This window comes from Ceratotherium simum, chromosome 1 (genome assembly GCF_057802395.1).
Source record: "Ceratotherium simum simum isolate JZ-2026a chromosome 1, ASM5780239v1, whole genome shotgun sequence".
NCBI classification, from domain to species: Eukaryota; Metazoa; Chordata; class Mammalia; order Perissodactyla; family Rhinocerotidae; genus Ceratotherium; species Ceratotherium simum.
Window position 1 is genome coordinate 65926782 of NC_141900.1, and position 7343 is coordinate 65934124.

A 7343-nucleotide genomic window follows, 5' to 3' on the forward strand; every position below is an offset into this window, starting at 1 on the left:
TCTTCTGCTGGGAAGCGGAGAACTACATTGTCATCTTTCCACCCATGAAGAGACTGATCCCTTCCCACTATGGGATGTTGAGGCCTGGACGAGACCCTTCCAAGTGAACAAAAGGAGGCTCTAAGTACAAGAACCCATAAACATGGGCTGTGGTAACATGGGAATCCAGAACCCTGATCCATCAAGACCAACAGATGTCCCTGAGAAAGGGTGTGTTGTCCTGACAGAGCCGCAAGAGCCAAGGGGCTTAGTGGACCCAACCTCCAAAGCAGGGTGAATGGGAGGAGAGATGGGTGAGACAACTTAGCCCCAAGCCATGCCCTGGAGGGGGTGACACAGTGACAGGCAAGAAGATTAGGAGACATGGATCCCCACATGAAACAAGAGATCCTGGCACTAGATGACTCACAGTGCACCTTCTGTCCCCATTATCAGGAAAGGCTTGAGGCTATTTGGACCCCAAAGGCCAGAATCTGCAGGGGATAGCCAGTAGACCAGATCAGCTCATCAGCCCCAGGAATGCAGGCCTGTGGGCAACGCCCGCTTGCTGGTAACATATCAGGTCCTATTGGAGAAACACTTCCAAGTCCCCATGACCCACACCTGTCATAACTGCAGAGGAGCCTCATCTTTCTTCCTGGAGATTTCCCTTATCACCCAAGGAGCAACAATGATGATTGATTCTGATCTGGAAATAAGAAAAGGGCCATTGGGGACATCAGTGGAACTTCTTCAAGAAGCAATATCTCTTAAGGAATTATACAGCAAGTGGCTCCGGCTGCTCAACGGCCTCCTTGTGGCATAGTGTTCCCAGCCTGGGTTCTAGGAGAAGTCCAAAACAGTCTCGCATTTAATAAGGGAGTTCAGTTATGAAAAAGAGGCATTCCAAAATCCGTGGAATGAATAAACTAATGAGGCACGTCTACCCCAAATGGAGAAAGCCCAGTCAGTTTTATTTAAAACTTCCAAACTTGAAAATTCATAACACGGGAAGCTATAAAATATTGAATTATCTCAATCCCCCCCAAAAGAAAGAAGTTAGTGAGGAAATCAAATGAGATGAATCTCAGGCTGACAGTTCAACTAGACAAATAGCTAAATAATCTGGTGCACATAGTAGAATGTTATTAAATTTCCTTTATTAAAGAGTAAGGAGTCAGCAGGAAAAAGGTGGGTTCAGAAGCCCAGGGGGGTTGCAGAAGTGAAAATGAGGAGGGGGTCTGGAAACCCTTATCATTCCCCACTAGAACACTGGAGAGGGACCGGGTGGCAGCACCCTGCAGCACCCCACAGCCAGCACCCCAGAGCACTCCCTTATGCCTGCCTGGCCTGTGAGTCTGTCTCTCCCTTGGCCTGACCTAAGCAGCTCTGACCCAGATGAGGAGAAAATAGAGACTGGGAATTTCAGCATCCCTGACCAGTGAGAGTCGAGAGTCCCTCAGCAGAGAGTAATCCCCAAAGTCAAGGAAAGGGAATGAGATTTGAACATACAGGTGCACTTAATGCCAGGCCTAAACCCTAGCAGGGCCCCCCACTGGGACCCAGCAGCATCTCCTCTTGTCCAGCAGATGGGCGGAGAGAGCCTGCTCTTGGCTTGAGAGAGAGGGAACTCACACTAATGAAAAGAGCTGGGTGCACAGTGCAGTCCAGTCAGGCAAGCTTTGTTCTCAGAGGAGAGAGGCAACTTGGGATACAGTAGTCCCCCTTACTCACGGTTTCGCTTTCCACAGTTTCGGTTACGCTTGGTCAACTACGGTCCAAAAATATTAAATGGACAATTCCAGAAATAAACAATTCATAAGATTTAAACTGCACGCAATTCTGAGTAGCAAGATGAAGTCTCACGCCGTCCCACTTCTTCCTGCCCAGGATGTGAATCATCCCTTTGTCCAGCGTATCCACGCTGTATACGCTCCCCACCCATTAGTCAATTAGCAGTAGCCCTCTTGGTTATCAGATCAACTGTTGGGTATCGCTGTGCTTGTGTTCAAGTAACCCTTATTTTACTTAATAATGGCCCCAGAGAGCAAGAGGAGTGATGCTGGCAATTCGGATATGCCAAAGAGAAGCCACAAAGTGCTTCCTTTAAGTGAAGAGGTAAAAGTTCTTCTCTTAGTAAGAAAAAAAGTTGTATGCTAAGGTTCCTAAGATCTATAGTAACTTTTATTACAGTATATTGTTATAATTGTTCTATTTTATTATTAGTTATTGTTGTTATTCTCTTACTGTGCCTAATTTATAAATTAAACTTTATCATAGGTATGTGTATATAGGAAAAAACAGTATATATGGGGCTTGGCACTATCCACGGTTTCAGGCATCCACTGGGGGTCTTGAAAGGTATCCCCCACAGATAAGGGGGGGCTGCTATATTGTGGCGTCAGTCACTCGTGGCTGTCTCCTGAGCCCATCTCCATGCACTTCAGTACACCCATCAGAGCTGCTTTGTCCTCCTCTGTCAAAATATAATACAAATGGGGAAAGAGGTTCTGCCAGTCCTCCAATCGCCAAAGGTCTGGATGGGGCTGGCCAGAACAAGGAGGGGCCCGGTCTGCAACACCAAGCCTGGTAAAGGAAGCAGCAGCTCTGCGTGGGGTTGGGAACCTCTCCTGAGGAACTGGAAGGATTCACATGGATAGCTCACTCTGTTTAGCATTTAGGGGCAGGGTTCTGAGGAAATAAGTCCCATAATGACCATGGGAGGAAGGCTGCCCATCTTGCCACCCTCCAAGACAGGGCTGACACAGTCTAGTAACAGGCAAAACCATTCCTGAATGACTCCCTCTCAAAACTGCAGGGGAGAAAGTGTCCTTCATTACCAGGTGAAGACAAAAATCAGTGCACAGGGACTGAACAATAAAACAATTCAAGTGACACAATAAAATAATTCAAGGGGAGAAAATACAGGCCCACTCATTCATAATGCTTGAAAGTGATTAGTCTAAAATGCAAATTTGCTGACATAAGTTTCTGTTTAAAATCGCTGACTTTTCCATTCCCACACACCCTGCCTAGCTCTGACCGTAATTAACTACTGCTAGGATAATTGCAGTAGTCTTCCAACTGCCACCAGTCCTACACACCCCCTTACTGATTTCGGGGATCATGCCTTGAACCTTTCTTAGGGGTGGAGCTGGCAGGGCTGGGGGTGGTGGTGTATTAGTTGACAGGCAACCGAAAGCAACGTCTTTCTGAACTACAACTCACGGTTTTTGTGCCAACTGCTATGCTGTGTACTTTCTTATAGTTCATTTCATTTAATTTCATTGTCACATCCCTCATGAGGCAAATGTCAGTGTCTACACTTCGCAGATGAAGAAAATGAGACTCAGAGAGGGTTACGCCAAATGCCTTATCCACACAGCCATAGTGGGGTATGGGTTTTGGACTTGGTGACATTTCCCTGCCCTCTCCTGCCCTCTTCTCTCTCTCCTCCCCTCAAAGCCTCACTACAACATTTGCTGATTTTGCCACTGACATCTCTTCTCTGATGGCGGTGGTCTGTGGTCTATGTTCTAACTAATCCTCATTGTCAACTTCTGCCCCACCCGTCCTTTGCCTCTTCCTCTTCCCCTCCCCACCAGCCCTCCCAGACCCCCACGAAAACCCCTTTTTCTTGAGAAGCGATGAATAGACCTCGGCATGTCCAAGGCCCAGGGTATTTCCAAGGACGCTGGAGGGGCGCAGGCGGGGGCTATGTGAACAATGGCTGTTATAATGGGGCTGTCAGGGCTGGGCCAAGTGTAGCCGCACACAATGCCTTCCATTTTGTCTCTTCATCGTCTGCTGCCCCATCTGGCTTGTTTCTGCCATTGAAATCCTGTAAACCCCAGTGAATAAAGAGTCATTGTTCTTACTTCCCAAACAGAATTGGGCCTGTCATTCCAGATGCAGATAGGAGCCTCGCCTTCTTAGTCGGTGTTTGCAGTGCCACTGTCCAGGCCTGCTCTTATTCTCCCTAATAAGAGCAGCCAGGTGTTTGGCACAGCTAGAGGCCTCCAGGAAGTGCTGGGGTTTGAAGCCCTCTTGGAGATGGCTTGACTCCTTACCTTAAATTTGGCGATCTCCAGGCCAGTCTGGGGTTGAAGACAGACTGGTCTCGGAGCTGCAGGGCCAGGTTCCCTTCCCTGGGCCTCTCAGTGGCTTATCTGCACTGCAGCCTCTGATCTCATCCCGGAAAGAGCTATGTTCTTTGGAAGATGTTACCCCTTATAACACGGCTTCCCAAACTTCCATGTATATAGGAATCACCTGGGATCTTGTGAAAATACAGATCTGGATTCAGCCTGAGAGTCTGCATTCCTAACAAGCTTCCAGGTGGGACCAGTGTTGCTGGTCTGGGAGCATGTTTTTAGAAGCAAGGGCTTAGAGACTTGCTCAGCCTCCAGCGGTCGGATTAGAGCTGACATGCCGAGGGAGGCCAGTTGCTCCCTCACAGCAGACACCCAGACATGGCAGCAGAGTCCAGCTCTTGTGAAAAAGTTGAAGAGGATGAAAGAAATAATCAGAGATGCTCACAGGAAAAAAAAAAAAAGACATCTGTGGTGGTATTAGTTACAAGGCGAAGAACTGGGGTGGGAGGTGGACTATACATCATATGAGGAGTTACCAAAATGAGGTCACACATAGAAAGACCTGGGCCCTCATCCAGTTCAATAAATCTTTCTTCTTTCCCTGAGTCCTCTCTTCCGTGTCAACTCCAGAAGGCTGACTCTGCGATGACCTCAAGGAGAGAGCCAGAAACTCGGCCAGCCCGGCCTTCCTGGGCTCCTCTGCTCTCACTATGTGCTGTAGGTGGCCCTGGGCCTGGTGCCGCGTCTGACTGCTTACGACGGCACATGGACACCGGTGGTTCTGAAAATGGGTCACAGCAGGCCGGGCTGTGTCAGAATCCCCAGGGAGGCTTGTAAAAATGCAGGGCTCTAAACCTGGATATTCTGACGCAACAATGTGTGGGAAAGAGCCCAGGAATGTACAAAAATGTCTAAGCTCCCCAGGTGATTATGAAGCACAGCCAAACTTGGAAAGTACTGATTTATACAAAATAAAATTGCTATTCAACTATTAAAAATGATGTTAACAAAAGGTATTTAAATGCCAATGTTATGAACAGTATAACTTCAATTTTGTGTGTGTGTATATATATATTTACTTTGTAGCATATAATAAATAATATTACTCTGTGTAAATACACACACACATATTAGATATATACATATCGGGGTGGTAGGGTGGTAGGATGATAGGATTATAGGGTTTTTCTTTTCTTTATTCCTTTCTCAACTTTCTAGATTTTCTACGATAAACACATATTCCTCTTGTAACAAATGCATATTTTTGTGAATGCTGGGGAGCAGATTATGACATATTTGGAACTACAGTATGGGTTTCCTAGAAACGCAATGGCTCCCAGAGAGGCCTGCTGTTCCCGCCTTTCTTCTGGAGAGAGTTCACAGGTGTCAGCTTCGATACACTCCCTTCATTCTAACTGGCAGACTGCATGGCCGGCTTGGTAAATGAACATTTATTTCACAGGATTAAATAAATACATTGACTTGTTTTTGTAAAGGGAGTTAAGGAGAAGGTCAGGTACCTGGGCATGTATTCAGGACAGGGCTCCAGTCAGCAAGAAATGGGAGGGCTGAGCAGGGAAACTGAGGCTGAAATCACCATGGCAGTGAGGAGGGGCAGCTGTGGCTGTAGGGAGGCCCTGGGGCTCCGCCAGACCCCTCTGATGCCAGAGCCCCGTCGTGCCAAGGCTGGGTCTGCTGTTGTTCATCCTGGGACCAGGAGGGAGAGAACCTGGTTTGAGTCTAGCTTGACTACTTACTAGCTGTGTGTAACCTTGGTGCCCAGCTGAAATGCTAAAATCTCCATTTTCTCACCTGCAAAATGGGAACAGCAAAACCCACCTCAGCATCATGGTGATAACTTAAAGGAAGCCCAGTATAGGGGAGCAGAATTTGCTACCCCAAAGTGTATCTCTTTGGCTGATTATTTTTAGGAACGAAAGACTCAGGAAGAAACTTTGATCTTCTCCCTAACTGCCTAAAAGAATTTAAGATAGAAGGACTGTTCCAGAAAGGAGCTATCACCATAAATAACTATAGTGTAATATGAGCTAGGTTCCATGGACATGAACTAGCAAGGCGCATTTGATCAAAGTCCTCTCCATGTCCCACTGTCTCTGCAAGGCATGGTCAACATTTGTTTACCAAACATTTGCTTTTCCCCCTCCGTGTGAATTGCCTTCCTCCCCTTTAAAGTCCCAAACCACTACCCCTAACATTGTCCTTTTTCTTTAGCTAAAGATGGTATTTAAGGTGGTGGCTTCTGATATATTTCCAAGTTACTCAGTTTTCCTGGGTTTCTCCTATGTATACATGTCATTAAACTTTAATTTTCTCCTGTTATTCTGTCTCATGTCAATTTAACTCTTAGACCAGCCAGAAGAACCTAGAAGGTAGAGGAAATTTCTTCCTCCCCTACAGCAGTATGGTATCTGGCACACAGAAGGCCCTCAGTGAACACCTCTCCCCGGCCTTCAAGATGGGCCCAAGTAGTGAGTGGGTATGAAATTGCAGCAGGCAGTCACCACGGGCTCCCAGCAGAGATCCTGGGAGGGAAAGGGGCTGACAAAGCACAATGGAAAGAGAAAGGCTGCCTCATCCTTGGTCCTGCACAACTGTCCTGGAGCAGGCTCATGCAGCACAAAGAGATCTCTGGGAAGCCCGAGCAGTGCAGAGGCTCTACCCTCACCACGTTCCTGCTCTCCACCCTCACCAACCAGAAGACGGCAGTGACCTTGGGCTCCATTGTCCCCGTGTGAGTGTCTGACGGGTCGCTCTGGTCTAGAGACAATAGGCAGGCGATGTCAGGGAGGCCTTGGAGCAACACACCTGTGCTCCAGTCTTAGCCTCACCATTTACAAGCTGGACAAGGGACATCATTTTTCTGTGACTCAGTTTCCCCATTTGTAAAATGAGACTAAATAGTACTTTCTTTGGAAGGCTGTTGTGTCCCTGACACAGAGCACAATGTAGACTTAACAAAATGTTTTCCTTCCTGATTCCTTTACTGGAAATTCCTGCAAATTTATTTCCAGTTAAGTCTCTAGGGCACTAAATAATATTTCTTCCACTTATCTCTGAGGGGTACAGACACTCTTCTCTGTATCAGCATGAAATTCATGAATCCTTTTCTGGCCAAGGCCTGACCTTGTGTGGAGCTCTCAGCCCAGGTCCCAGGGTCTGATGCCACTGCCAAGGCAGGCTCTGCTACTGGGCATCCTCTCAGAAGATGGGGGAGATGTTCTTTTAATATCCTCCCCCCGGCACATGCAC